The sequence below is a fragment of the Zea mays genome, chromosome 1 (genome assembly GCF_902167145.1).
Source record: "Zea mays cultivar B73 chromosome 1, Zm-B73-REFERENCE-NAM-5.0, whole genome shotgun sequence".
In the NCBI taxonomy this organism is placed as follows: Eukaryota; Viridiplantae; Streptophyta; class Magnoliopsida; order Poales; family Poaceae; genus Zea; species Zea mays.
Genome location: NC_050096.1, coordinates 94,868,800 through 94,882,510, shown reverse-complemented (window position 1 = coordinate 94,882,510; position 13,711 = coordinate 94,868,800).

Here is a 13,711-nt window from a genome sequence, read left to right as displayed (position 1 = left end):
GAAGGTTGAAATGAATGAAGCTGCCGAAGAATGCCAGAGAGCCTTCGGAGTTATTTGTTCTTTTATTGGAACGAGAGATTTGGTCCAAGAGCATATTGCCTTCAGAGTATGGCCGCTCGCGGAAAAATGGGAAATGCCGCAAGAGACCATAAAGGAGGCTGACGAAGGTGGACTTATCAGGCTGAAGTATACTTTCAAGTTCGGAGATAAATTCGTTGAGCCAGATGACGACTGGCTAAAAAACATTGAAAATGTAAGTGATGAACTACTTGGGGCTTATTCGAAGGCCGAAGATACTGCATTGTCAGCAGCCTTCGGAGGCCGAAAAAAGAAAAGACTGAACCGAGTGTTTGACGCAATCGGGTTCGTCTACCCTGACTATCGTTATCCTATTCGAGGGCAGAAAAGAAAAGGCACGACTTCTGCGAAAGAAGAAGCTGCAGCTGCTCCTAGTGAGCCAGCACCGAAAAGAAAAAGGATAAAGGTCCTCACACATCGGCCACGCTATATTGAACCAGCCTCGGTGCCTGAGTTCACCGGAGAGACCTCTTCGACCACCGAGGCTGAAGAGCCAACCTTGCTGCCAGAAGTCGCAGAAATGGCCGAAGCGCCAACAAGAACAGAATTGGAAGAACCAAAGATTTTGTTACCAGAAACCAAAGAGATGGCCGAAGCGCCATCGACGGAAAAAATGGAAGAAGCAAAAGGATCAACTGAGGGATCAAAAATATCAGAAGTTTTAAGTCCTTCAGCAAATGTTGAGACAATAAAAAACCAAAAGGGTCCAGCGGTGACTTTGAAAAGAAAAAGAATGGTCAATGTGCTAGATGTTCTGGAGACAATTAAGTCCTCAAGCACAACTCCGAAGAAGACTGTTGAAACTTCCGAAGCGAAAACTGGAATTTTTGATACTAAGGCTCCAAAGCAAGAAACTGAGGCTGAAGCTGGGCCCTCAGAGCCCACGAAGGTAAAATCCTTGGAAACCGAGGAAGAAAAAATGACGGAGCCAATTCTTGTTGAAGAAATAAGTGTTGTTGCCCCCGAAGCATCCCCCAAAGTCCTTGATTATATTGTTTGACATGCTTCGGGGAAAAAATTATCAGAAAAAGAAAAGCAAGAGGCCCAGCTTTACGCCCAAAAACTGAAGTATCCAAAGGGGGCGTTAATATTCAACGGCAGCGGAGAAGAAGACTTCTTGTATTGTCTCCCTGACAGCAAGGAGATTTCTGTCTGTCGGGAGATGAGCAAGAGCTTCGGATTCCCAACACTAGAAGACGGGCTCTCGGTGCTGTCGAAAAACGAACTGGCCGACAGCCTGGCGTACAATAGCTTAAAGGTGCAAAAAATGAGATCTTTGTATTTTTTCTTGAGACCAAAATTTTTCGTTTGCTTAAATTTATTGACGCACACACATTTTTCTTTGCAGGGCCTTATACTTAGCAATGCCCTCAGGGCCCAAAAAGATGCCGAAGACGAAGGGTGCGTTATGGCCCTGAGCAACCTTCGTTCCGAAGTAATTGAACTAAGGAACGAAGGTCTCGAAAAAGATAAAATATTACATTCATTGATAAATAGAATAAAAGAAGACGAAGCTACTTTTAAAGGTCAAGCTGAGGCTCAAAAGCGTGAAATTGAAGATCTTCGAAAACAGCTGGCTAGAGCTAAAGAGGAACGCATACTTGAAGAAACGAAGCGAGAACTTAGCGACCAATGGGCAAATCATTTAGAAGGAACTGTTGAAGAGCTTCGTTCGTCCAAGAAAAGATGCTATGATAAATCTATGGAGTGTGTTAAGAAGATGAAAGCTAGCTTCGCCAGCGTCGGCGCATTCTCGAGCGAAGAAAACTTTACAAGAGGCAACCCCGAAGGTCCCATCGAATGGATTAATCACGAAGCTGAGGCCTTTGAGGAAATTTTAAATAGCCGCGGAGACATATGTGCTTTCTCGGGTGCTAGGGGGATTGCCACCATTTTGGAGAAAAAGGGCTGCGAGCATGTAAAGATTTTAGCGCAATCCGAAGCTACCTTGTCCTTCGAAGATGCAAAAGATCCTTCAGCCGAAGCTAGCATGGTTGGTGGAAAATTTTTCACCGATGTCTGGGATAATGGTGGTCGAGAAATGGCCCGAGAAATTATCCAAAAAAGCGAAAAGGGCATCCATGATGCTAGAAAAGTAGCAGAGGCTGCTGAGAAAAGCGTAGAGCCCGAAGGGCAAATAGGTATTAACTAATGGTTTTTATTGTGTTGTAATTTTTGGTTTTAAACTTCGTTCGCAATTTGTAATAGCAATGTAGCCGTATCCTGTCCTCCTTCAGATCCTACCAAAGCGTCTCCGGGCCCTCACCCGAAAGGAGATGACGAAATTAAAAAGATGGCTGAAGCTATCGTGGATGAAGTTGTTAATCGGCTCCTGAACGAAGCTGCGAAAGTTGTACTTGGAGAAGATTAAATGCTATTTTAAAAACTTCTGAAATGTAATATGTGTAACATCTTGTAACCCTGAATATAATATACTTGTTTTTATGGTTCAATTCTTTACGATGCATGAAATTTTACATACGTACCGTTTTTGAGTCTTTGACGAAAAAACACCTTCCCTTCTTTTCATGCTTCGTGAAGAAGAATTTTCATTTATCACAACAATATCCGCAGTGTTCTGATGAAGAATATCCAAGCTTCGTGAAGATATTTTCCGAAGCTACACTTCCGAAGATCAATAGTGTATCTCCTTGTGACTTTGCATGATTTTCCCCTTTTTCAAAACATTCTTCTGAAGATCGATATTGTGTCCCCTTCTTGTGCCATATGCAGCATGATGTATGATGCTTATGCCATGCGAAATGATGTGATGATGTTATGCTATGTAAGATGGTATTTATTCCGAAGATACACGCACATCCCTGTGATAAGACACATAATCTTTTTAAATCAGCGTTGACTTTTCGCTGTAAGCCTCCCTTAGGAGCTTCTTCGCCTTTTACTTCAGCGGAATCAGCGTTTATTTTTCGCTGTAAGCCTCCCTTAGGAGCTTCTTCGCCTTTTACTTTCAGCGGTATTCGCGTTGACTTTTCACGCTTCGCCTTTTACTTAGGTGGTATCAGCGTTTATTTTTCGCTGTAAGCTCTGCATTCCCTTTGGAACGACTTTGGAGCAGAAAACTTACACTGTGTTCCCTTTGGAACGGCTTTTTGTAACTTCAGCAAACTTACTCTGCGTTCCTTAGAACGACTTTTTGTTGCTTCGAAGAATTTTTGATAATTCGAAGGTCCTCCTTGTTATCGCAAATCCTTAAGCTTCAACAACTTAAGCCTGTGGAGAAAATATATTTTCCTTGTGGCAAACAACGAAACTATTACATGAAATTTTAAAAAAATGTCCTTTATTACATAGAAAATAAAACTGAATGGAAAAGACTACTATCAAGGTAGGATATTTGTCAATAGATGTGCTTCGACTCTGGCACAGTGCTATTGACTGTGCGAGCTTCGAACTGTTCTCTGAAGTCCCTTTGGTGTTGAGCATATTGGCCCCCTTCTGGCTGCTGGCCTTGCTGCAGCGGTGGTGGAGGCGGAGGCTGTTGTCAGGAAGCTTGAGGTTGACTCGCCGAAGCAACAGAAACTGCAGGGTGGTTGCCTACATATTCTGGGATGTAAGGCGAATGATACGAAGCAGTGTGCATGATTTGCTTCGGCTGAGCCTGTTGTGCTGCAGCTTCGGCTATCTCCTTTTGCTTCTGGATGGTAACATGGCACATCCTGGTGGTATGGCCCTTGTTTTCACCACAAAACAAGCAAAATATTCTCCTTGGTTGATCTCCAAACCTTCCGCCGAAGCCCCTGGCGCCTCTACCTCTTGGAGCTGGCGGCCGGAAGGAGCTTTGCTGTTGCCCCGAAGCCTGTGAGGAGCACTATGGCCTTTGCTGCTGACTTCCCTTATCATCATTTTGAGTAGAGTTGTGAATTGACCTAACATGCCTCGGATAAAATCTTCCTCCGAAGCCCCTGGTCATTTCAGAAAACCTGAAAGCCTCCTCCCTTCTTTGGCGAAAATCATTGTCGGCACGAATATACTCGTCCATCTTCTGGAGCAGCTTCTCCAAAGTTTGAGGAGGCTTCCTAGCAAAGTACTGAGCTGAAGGTCCTGGCCGAAGTCCCTTGATCATGGCCTCAATGACAATTTCATTGGGCACTGTTGGTGCCTGTGCCCTCAAACGCAAGAACCTCCGGACATACGCTTGAAGGTATTCTTCGTGATCCTGGGTGCACTGGAATAGAGCTTGAGCAGTGACCGGCTTCGTCTGAAACCCTTGGAAGCTGGTTAACAACATGTCCTTCAGCTTTTGCCATGAAGTGATCGTTCCTGGCCGAAGGGAGGAATACCAGGTTTGAGCAACACTCCTGACAGCCATAACAAAAGATTTTGCCATGACTGCAGTATTGCCACCATACGAAGATACTGTTGCTTCGTAGCTCATCAGAAACTGCTTCGGGTCTGAATGGTCGTCGAATATGGGAAGCTGAGGCGGCTTGTAGGACGGAGGCCAAGGTGTAGCCTGCAGCTCAGCGGACAGAGGAGAAGCATCATCAAAAGCAAAATTTCCATGGTGAAAATTCTCATACCAGTCATCTTCGTTGAGGAAACCCTCCTGATGAAGGTCTTTATTCTGAGGCCTTCGGTTCTGCTCATCCTGAGTAAGATGATGAACTTCTTCAGAAGCTTCGTCTATGTGCCTTTGCAGTTCAGCTAGCCTGGCCATCTTTTCCTTCTTCCTCTGCACCTGTTGATGAAGCATCTCCATGTCTCTGATTTCTTGGTCTAGCTCATCCTCTGGCGGTGTCGGGCTGACAGCCTTCCTCTTCTGGCTTCGGGCCTCCCGAAGGGAGAAAGTCTCCTGATTGGGGTCTAGCGGTTGCAGAGCTGCAGCCCCAGTTGCTGAAGCTTTCTTCGGCGCCATAGCGAAGGTTTATGATCGCCGAAGGTGTTCAAAACTCAAAGAGTGGAAGTGAGTTCACCGGAGGTGGGCGCCAATGTTGGGGACTTGTTCTCAAATGCTATGAATTAAGAACAAGGCAACACAAGAAATGTTAAACGTTAAAGCCCTTCGTCCTTCGAAGGGCTTTATTTCCCTTAGGACATAATGATTTTCGGACGAAGGTTATGAAGGACATACCTTCATAAATTCAACATATAATAATGAAGAAGGAATCATATGAGACACAAAAGATAGCATAAACCATTATGTATTATTATCAACTCATTTCTGTATTATTATTATAGAAAAGTAGAAATAATATCAAATTACAAATGTACCTTCGGCTCGAAAGAAGGCGAAAGTACAAGCGTGACGCAAAAGCAAATGCCAAGTCCGCGTGAGCAGTACGGGGGTACTGTTCACCTATTTATAGGCACGGGACACAGCCCATATAAAATTACATCCATGCCCTTTACATTTGATAGTAATTCTATAGTAATCTACCGAGGTCTGAATAGCCTTTTCATCTTTAAGTCGGTTTCCTTTTCTGCTACCACGCCGAAGCTTTCCTGCTCACATCTTCGGCGCTGTATCAACCTTCGTATTATTTGGGCTTCTCCTACTGTGTATCGACTCGAGTCTGAAGATACCTGTTCACACATTATACTCCAGAAACACTGTTAAATCTTGTTTTTGAGGACCTTCGGAAGCCGAAGGCCCCCAACACGACTGATTTTAAAAACACTCCATTGTATGATGTAGCTTCTTAGGTGTCTCTTGTGCATAGAAAACCGACCAAGAGGATCTAGATTGTACATGTTCTAAGGGCATGTACAACGGTGTTAAATACATCGTGTCTTGAGCACATGCAGGGGCTAAATGAAAAAAAATCATAGAGACGTTTCTTGGCGAAGGCACGCAGCCGACGTGCGTCTCGATGCTGAAGAAACGAATGTGTGGCTCCGTTGTACGATGAAGCTCGTGTCTTGGAGATCCCGTGCGGCACCCCTTCATTCTCCCCACAGCAGCAGACGGATCGCCCTGGTCCTCCACACTAGCCATGGAGCGCAACCGAAAGAGCGTCGTTGTCCGCACCCCCTTCCGCTGTCCATCCGCCGCCGACGGCACTAGACCTACCCTCTTCCACCGCTCTCCTGCTGCCCAAGCTGGTGCTCTGTTGCGGATCCCATCAATAGGCAGCCCCCAGGGACTCATCCTCGGTAGAAGCCTCCACCAAGCAGTCGCCTCTCAACTCCCTTCCCCTGGTGGCGTCCAGAGCTCGGACGCGGGCATCCCCTCGACAGAGAGCGGGTAGAGAGCTGCCCCCAGTACCCCCTGCTGGATTCCATGGTCACGTAGGATGTAGCGAAACAAGATCGCCTCCCACCTTAACCCAGCTACTTCAAAGATGCTCGATCTATTGCCCATGTGTCGTATACCTTCTGAAATAAGTTGTTTCAGATTGAAATTAGTTGTTATAGTAATTGATTGAATCAGATTGTCTCATTTTTTTAGCTCTGATAGTTTCATGAATTATATGATTGGAAAAGAAGGACAAAATCTTGAGGAGAATGCTCATTTTGTTGGGACAACTTCACATGTGTCCGATGTAGACATCGAGATTGATGATGGAATTGAAGAAAATAGGAAGGGCTCAAGGCTGATATGGAAACATGATGAAGATGTTTGAGTGGTATTTGCAAAAACTACTTTGACTTAATTTGGGGATTTTTTTGCTGATATATCAAGGCTCATATGTGTTTCTTTTACTGCAGATGAGTGCTTGGCTTAAACACTCTTTGGACCTAGTTAGGGCTTGTTCGGTTCTACCCCAATCCATATGGATTGAGGGGATTGAGGGGGTTTCAATCCCTAGTAAGTCAAAATCCCTCCCAATCTGTATCAATCCCCTACAATCCATATGGATTGAAAATAACCGAAGAAGCCCTTAGGGGAAACAACAAGAAAAGTGAAAAATATTGGCAAGATGTGGCTGATGAATACAACCTAAGTACGGCAGCAAACAGAGTGAGGACAAGATCTCAAGTCAAAGAGAGGTGGCACAAAGTAAATCAGTGGACACACATGTTCAATGATTGCTGGATCAAGGCTAGAAGGTTGTTTACCAGTGGGTATTCAGATCAGATGTGGATAGAAAAACCTCAAAAGTTCTATGAAGCTGATAACAATGGGTCCCATTTTGTTCATATGGAAGTTTGGCATATGGTGCGTAATCAAGCAAAGTGGATTGCATATAATGAAAAGTCACATAACAAGAGGAAGGTGACTGAAAATAACACCACATTGGAATATGATGGAGCAGAAGACTTTGATCTTCCTCGACCGATGGTCACAAAGCGGCTAAAAACTTGAAGTCGAGGGCAAAGGTAAATCCAAAAAAACTGCTATAGATGTGGATGAGTTGGATAGGTTTGAAAAGGTACAAAATGGTGTGTATGCAAATCGCCTTAAGATTATTGAAATGCAACAAAAGATGAGCAATGACAAGATAGAAGTTTCAAGGAATGCTCTTCAAGCAGCAAAGGATCAAAAAGAAGCCAAACTTTTAGAAAAAGAAACTAAGATGCTGGAAACTTACACTTGCCTACTCAAAGAAGATAGGCCCGGAATGCCTGAGGAATTCAGAGTTGAGCATGTTGCTGCTTTGAAATTTTTGAGGAAGAAATTATTCTCGCAGAGCATCAAAATGGGTGAAGGCCTCTGACATGAATCGTCTCACACACAAAGCATGTGATCTATCAGGCGGTTACTTAAATTCTGAGGGAGCGGTTTCTAGGAAGACCACAATGCTATAGAGTAAAAAGGACGAGGGTAATTTTCATATCTACATGGTAAATGATAGTGAGACTGAAGTAGTACTCTCTAGTCTGAACAAGCTGCAGAGCGTACAAAATAAAATAAATGCTAAGTTTTTAAGTATTCTTAGGGATCATTGGGATGATTTAATGAATATAGGACTGGTCATGCCTAGCATTCTGTCTTCTATTAATAGGAAGGAAGGGAATGATAGACTCAGAAGGCTCTGGTTGAAGAACAAAAAGATTATGGATTATTTCTCTTTTCAAGACTTGATCAACATATGGGAGAAGAACATTCAAGCGGCGCATTACGAACAATATCTCTTGCAACTAGCTGATGCTTTGGTGGGATATAAGATCTACTTCCATCAATACGGGAGGGATGCGTATTTCAAATCAATCATGAGCTACAACTTTCAATCATGAAATCCTATCTGGAGGAAGAATCGCTATTCCCAGTTTCCTCTATCCCTGCCAATCCTACAACAACGACTACATCCTCAGCATCAAGCCATCAACAGAAGCAGAAGGCTTGTCTTTCCTCGCTAATAAACTGCTTCCCGAGCTAGAAGAAGGAACAAGGGTTTTCGCCTATTCCATGCTACTTTAACGAATCGGGTAGTTGGACAGCTGGAACTCTTTTTCTTATTACTCGTCCAGTACTAGCATCATTTGCCTTCTCTATCATTCCAGAGCTTCTCAGTAGATAATCTGAGCCCCCTAGTTTAAGTCTACGTCCTCAGGGGTGCCCTTTACTTGGTTCAGATCTAACCACCTTATGATAGCACCCCAATATTGATGATCATAGATCCAGGCGAGCCCCCCTACCCAGAGACATTATAGCTCATCGGTCTATCAAGGTAACTGTCGGGGACCATAATTAGGGGTACCCCCAAGACTCCTAATCTCAGCTGGTAACCCCCATCAGCACAAAGCTGCAAAGGCCTGATGGGTGCGATTAAGCCAAGGCTCGGTCCACTCAAGGGACACGATCTCGCCTCGCCCGAGCCCAGCCTCGGGCAAGGGCAGTCGACCCCGGAGGATTCACGTCTCGCCCGAGGGCCCCCTCAAGCAACGGACACACCTTCGGCTCACCCGAGGCCCAGTCTTCGCCAAGAAGCAACCTTGGCCAAATCGCCACGACGATCGATCATATCGCAGGAGCATTTAATGCAAGGATGGTCTGACACCTTATCCTGACGCGCGCCCTTCAGTCGACAGAGCCGAAGTGACCGCAGTCACTTCGCCGCTCCACTGACCGGCCTGACAAGAGGACAGCGCCGCCTGCGCCGCTCCGACTGCTGTGCCACTTGACAGAGTGAGGCTGACAGCCGCCAAGTCTGGCCTCGGGTGCCATAGGAAGCTCCGCCTCGCTCGACCCCAGGGCTCAGACTCGGCCTCGGCCCGGAAGACGACGAACTCCGCCTCGCCCGACCCCAGGGCTCGGACTCGGCCTCGGCCCCGGAAGACGACGAACTCCGCCTCACCCGACCCCAGGGCTCAGACTCAGCCCTAGCCTCAGCCGACGGTCTCCACCTCACCCGACCCAAGGGCTCGGACTCGACCTCGACCACGGAAGACAGACTCGACCTCGGCCTCGGAGGAGCCTCCGCCTTGCCCAACCTGGGGCTCGGACCGACCATGCCACAGGAGGGGCCATCATTACCCTACCCCTAGCTAGCTCTAGCTACGGGGGACAAGACCGACGTCCTATCTGGCTCGCCCCGGTAAAACAAGTAATGATGGCGCCCCGCGTGCTCCATGACGACGGTGGCTCTCAGCCCCCTTACGGAAGCAAGGAGACGTCAGCAAGGACTCGACAGCCCCGACAGCTGTCCTTCCGCAAGGCTCCAGCGCTCCTCCGACGGCCACGACATTACACGAACAGGGAGCCAAAACCTCTCCGGCTGCCACGACGGCATGTACTTAGGGCACTAGCTCCTCTCTGCTAGACACGTTAGCACGCTGCTACATATCCCATTGTACACCTGGACCCTCTCCTTACGCCTATAAAAGGAAGGTCCAGGGCCCTCTTACAGAGGGTTGGCCGCGCGGGGGAACGGGACGGCGCGCATAAGCCTCTCGCTCTCTCCCACGCGGACGCTTGTAACCCCCTACTGCAAGTGCACCCGACCTGGGCGCGGGACAAACACGGAGGCCGCGGGTTTCCCCTTTTACGCCTGTCTCCCTCCGGTTTTCCCCCCTTCGCGCTCCGTCTCGCGCCGACCCATCTAGGCTGGGGCACGCGGCGACAATTTACTCGTCGGTCCAGGGACCCCCGGCCGGGGTCGAAACGCCGACAGTTGGCGCACCAGGTAGGGGCCTGCTGCGTGTTGACGAACAGCTTCCCGTCAAGCTCCAGATGGGTAGTCTCCAGCAACCTTTCCAGCCCAGGACGGTGCTCCGTTTCGGGAGTCTTGAGTTCATGTCCCTCGACGGCAGTTGCGACATGATACTCCTTCCCCCGCCGCGCGACAGCGACAATGGCGGCCGACAACCCGCCCGCCGGCTGCGGAATCGACGACGCCTTCCCCACGTGGCGGAAGAACAACATTCGGGTTTATCCCGTCGCCTCCCCCACCGACGGAGAAGGAGGCGAGGCAACCAAGGCCAAGCAGGAGGTGGCACCTCGTCGGCTGTCGAGCGAGTCGACGGCGTCGGCGCCCCAACGGGGGACACGTCGGGCATCGACCTCGCATCTGAGACGAAGACGAGCGCCATTTCCCCGCAACACGCCAACTCCAAGTGAACGAACGACGCCAGCACGCTCGCAAAGGACTTGCTGGGTGTCACCCTCGTACCTGAGACGACGGTGCAGTCTGCCCCTGACGTGACTTCGTCACCGCCCGTCGACCAAGAGGTACCGACCGATTCCCATCTCGTGCCTTTTGGATTCAGCCTCGACCCACCAAGCTACTTTGCTTTGGTGGACGCTTTCATAGAGGCGAGTCCAAACCCTCCGGGGTATCGTATGCGGTCACCCTGGGACCGGCTGACGGCCGTCTCGACCTATGGGCCCTCGGGCTCCGAGGAAGATGACAAGCCCGACTTTTGTTGGGATTTCTCCGGACTTGGTAACCCCAGTGCCATGCGGGACTTCATGACCGCATGCGACTACTGCCTCTCTGATTGTTCCGACGGTAGCCGCAGCTTCGGCGACGAGGACTGCGGCCCAAGTCGTGAATGTTTCCACATCGATCTAGGGGGTCCCGGTGAAGGCAACCATCTTGGTATACCAGAGAACGGTGATCCCCCTAGGCCTATGCCTCACGTTGACATCCTTCGGGAGCTAGCTATGGTCCCAGTCCCTGCGCGGGGTCAGGACTCACAGCTCGAGCAAATCTGCGAGATGCAGGCCAGGCTCGACGAGGGAGCAGGAACACTTGAGCCGTTCCGCTGGGACATCGGGCAAGAATGGGCAGGCCAACCTCCGGCCGGAGAAGCGCGTCATCTACCCCAGGGCATCCAGCACCGCATCGCTGATGATGTCAGGGCAAGGCCGCCACCGACTTCCAGTGGGGTTGGCTAGAACCTGGCTGCAGCGGCAATACTTCTCCGCGCGATGCTGGAACCATCAACCACCGAGGGGCGGCGTATCCAGGGAGAGCTCAAGAATCTCCTGGAGGATGCCGCGGTCCGACGGGCCGAAAGCTCTGCCTCCCGAAGGCAGGGCTACCCCTCGGAGCATCGCGCCGCGACTTCCTGATTCATGCGGGAAGCCTCGGTCCACACCGGGCGCACGCGCAACATAGCACCTGCGGCCCCGGGTCGCCTCGGCAACGAGCACCATCACCGCAACCGTCGAACCCACCTCGACGAGAGGATGCGCCGAGGCTACCACCCCAGGCGTGGGGGACGCTACGACAGCGGGGAGGATCGGAGTCCCTCGCCCGAACCACCCGGTCTGCAGGCTTTCAGCCAGGCCATACGACGGGCGCCGTTCCCGACCCGGTTCCGAACCCCGACTACTACAACAAAGTACTCGAGGGAGACGAGGCCGGAACTGTGGCTCGCGGACTACCGGCTGACCTGCCACCTGGGTGGAATGGACGATGACAACCTCATCATCCGCAACCTCCCCCTGTTCCTCTCCGACACCGCTCGAGCCTGGCTGCAGCACCTGCCTCCGGGGAAGATCTCCAACTGGGACGACCTGGTCCAAGCCTTCGCCGGAAACTTCCAGGGCACGTACGTGCGCCTTGGGAACTCCTAGGATCTCCAAAGCTGCCGCCAGCAGCCGGGAGAGTCTCTCCGGGACTACATCCGGCGATTCTCGAAGCAGCGCACCGAGCTGCCCAACGTCACCGACTCGGATGTTATCGGCGCGTTCCTCGCCGGCACCACCTGCCGCGACCTGGTGAGCAAGCTGGTTCGCAAGACCCCCACCAGGGCGAGCGAGCTGATGGACATCGCCACCAAGTTCGCCTCTGGCCAGGAGGCGGTTGAGGCCATCTTCCGGAAGGATACGCAGCCCCAAGGTCGCCAGCTGGAAGATGTCCCCGAGGCGTCCACTCAGCGCGGCACCAAGAAGAAAGGCAAGAAGAAGTCGCACGCGAAATGCGACGCCGCCGACGCGGACCTTGTCGCCGCCGCTGAGTACAAGAACCCTCGGAAACCTCCCGGAGGCGCCAATCTCTTCGACAAGATGCTCAAGGAGCCGTGCCCCTATCATCAGGGGCCCGTCAAGCACACCCTTGAAGAATGCGCCATGCTTCGGCGCCACTTTCACAAGGCCGGGCCACCTGCGGAAGGTGGCAGGGCCCACAATGACGATAAGAAGGAGGATCACAAGGCAGGAGAGTTCCCCGAGGTCCACGACTACTTCATGATCTACAATGGGCAAGTGGCGAACGCCTCCGCTCGGCACCGCAAGCAAGACCGTCGGGAGGTCTGCTAGGTAAAGGTGGCGGCGCCAGTCTACCTAGACTGGTCTGACAAGCCCATCACCTTCGACCAGGGCAACCATCCCGACCGCGTGCCGAGCCCGGGGAAATACCCGCTCGTTGTCGACCCCGTCATCGGCAACGTCAGACTCACCAAGGTCCTCATGGACGAAGGCAGCAGCCTCAACATCATCTACGCCGAGACCCTCGGGCTCCTGCGGACCGATCTGTCCTTGGTCCGGGCAAGCGCGACGCCTTTCCACGGGATCATCCCCGGGAAACGCGTCCAGCCCCTCGGACAACTCGATCTACCCGTCTGCTTCGGGACTCCCTCCAACTTCCGAAGGGAAACCCTCACGTTCGAGGTGGTCGGGTTCCGAGGGACCTACCACACAGTGTTGGGGAGGCCATGCTACGCCAAGTTCATGGTCGTCCCCAACTACACCTACCTCAAGCTCAAGATGCCGGGCCCCAACGGGGTCATCACCGTCGGCCCCACGTACCGACACGCGTACGAATGCGACGTGGAGTGCTTGGAGTACGCCAAGGCCCTCGCCGAATCCGAGGCCCTCATCGCCGACCTGGAGAGCCTCTCCAAGGAGGTGCCAGACGTGAAGCGCCATGCCGGCAACTTCGAGCCAGCGGAGACGGTTAAGTCCGTCCCTCTCGACCCCAGCAACGACGCCTCCAAGCAGATCCGGATCGACTCCGAGCTCGATCCCAAATAGGAAGCAGTGCTCGTCGACTTTCTCCTCGCAAACGCCGACGTTTTCGCGTGGAGTCCCTCGGACATGCCCGGCATACCGAGGGATGTCACCGAGCACTCGCTGGATATCCGAGCTGGGGCCCGACCCGTGAAGCAGCCTCTTTGCCGATTCGACGAAGAAAAGCGCAGAGCCATAGGCGAGGAGATCCACAAGCTAATGGCGGCAGGGTTCATCAAAGAGGTATTCCATCCCGAATGGCTTGCCAACCCTGTGCTTGTGAGAAAGAAAGGAGGGAAATGGCGGATGTGTGTAGACTACACTGGTCTAAAC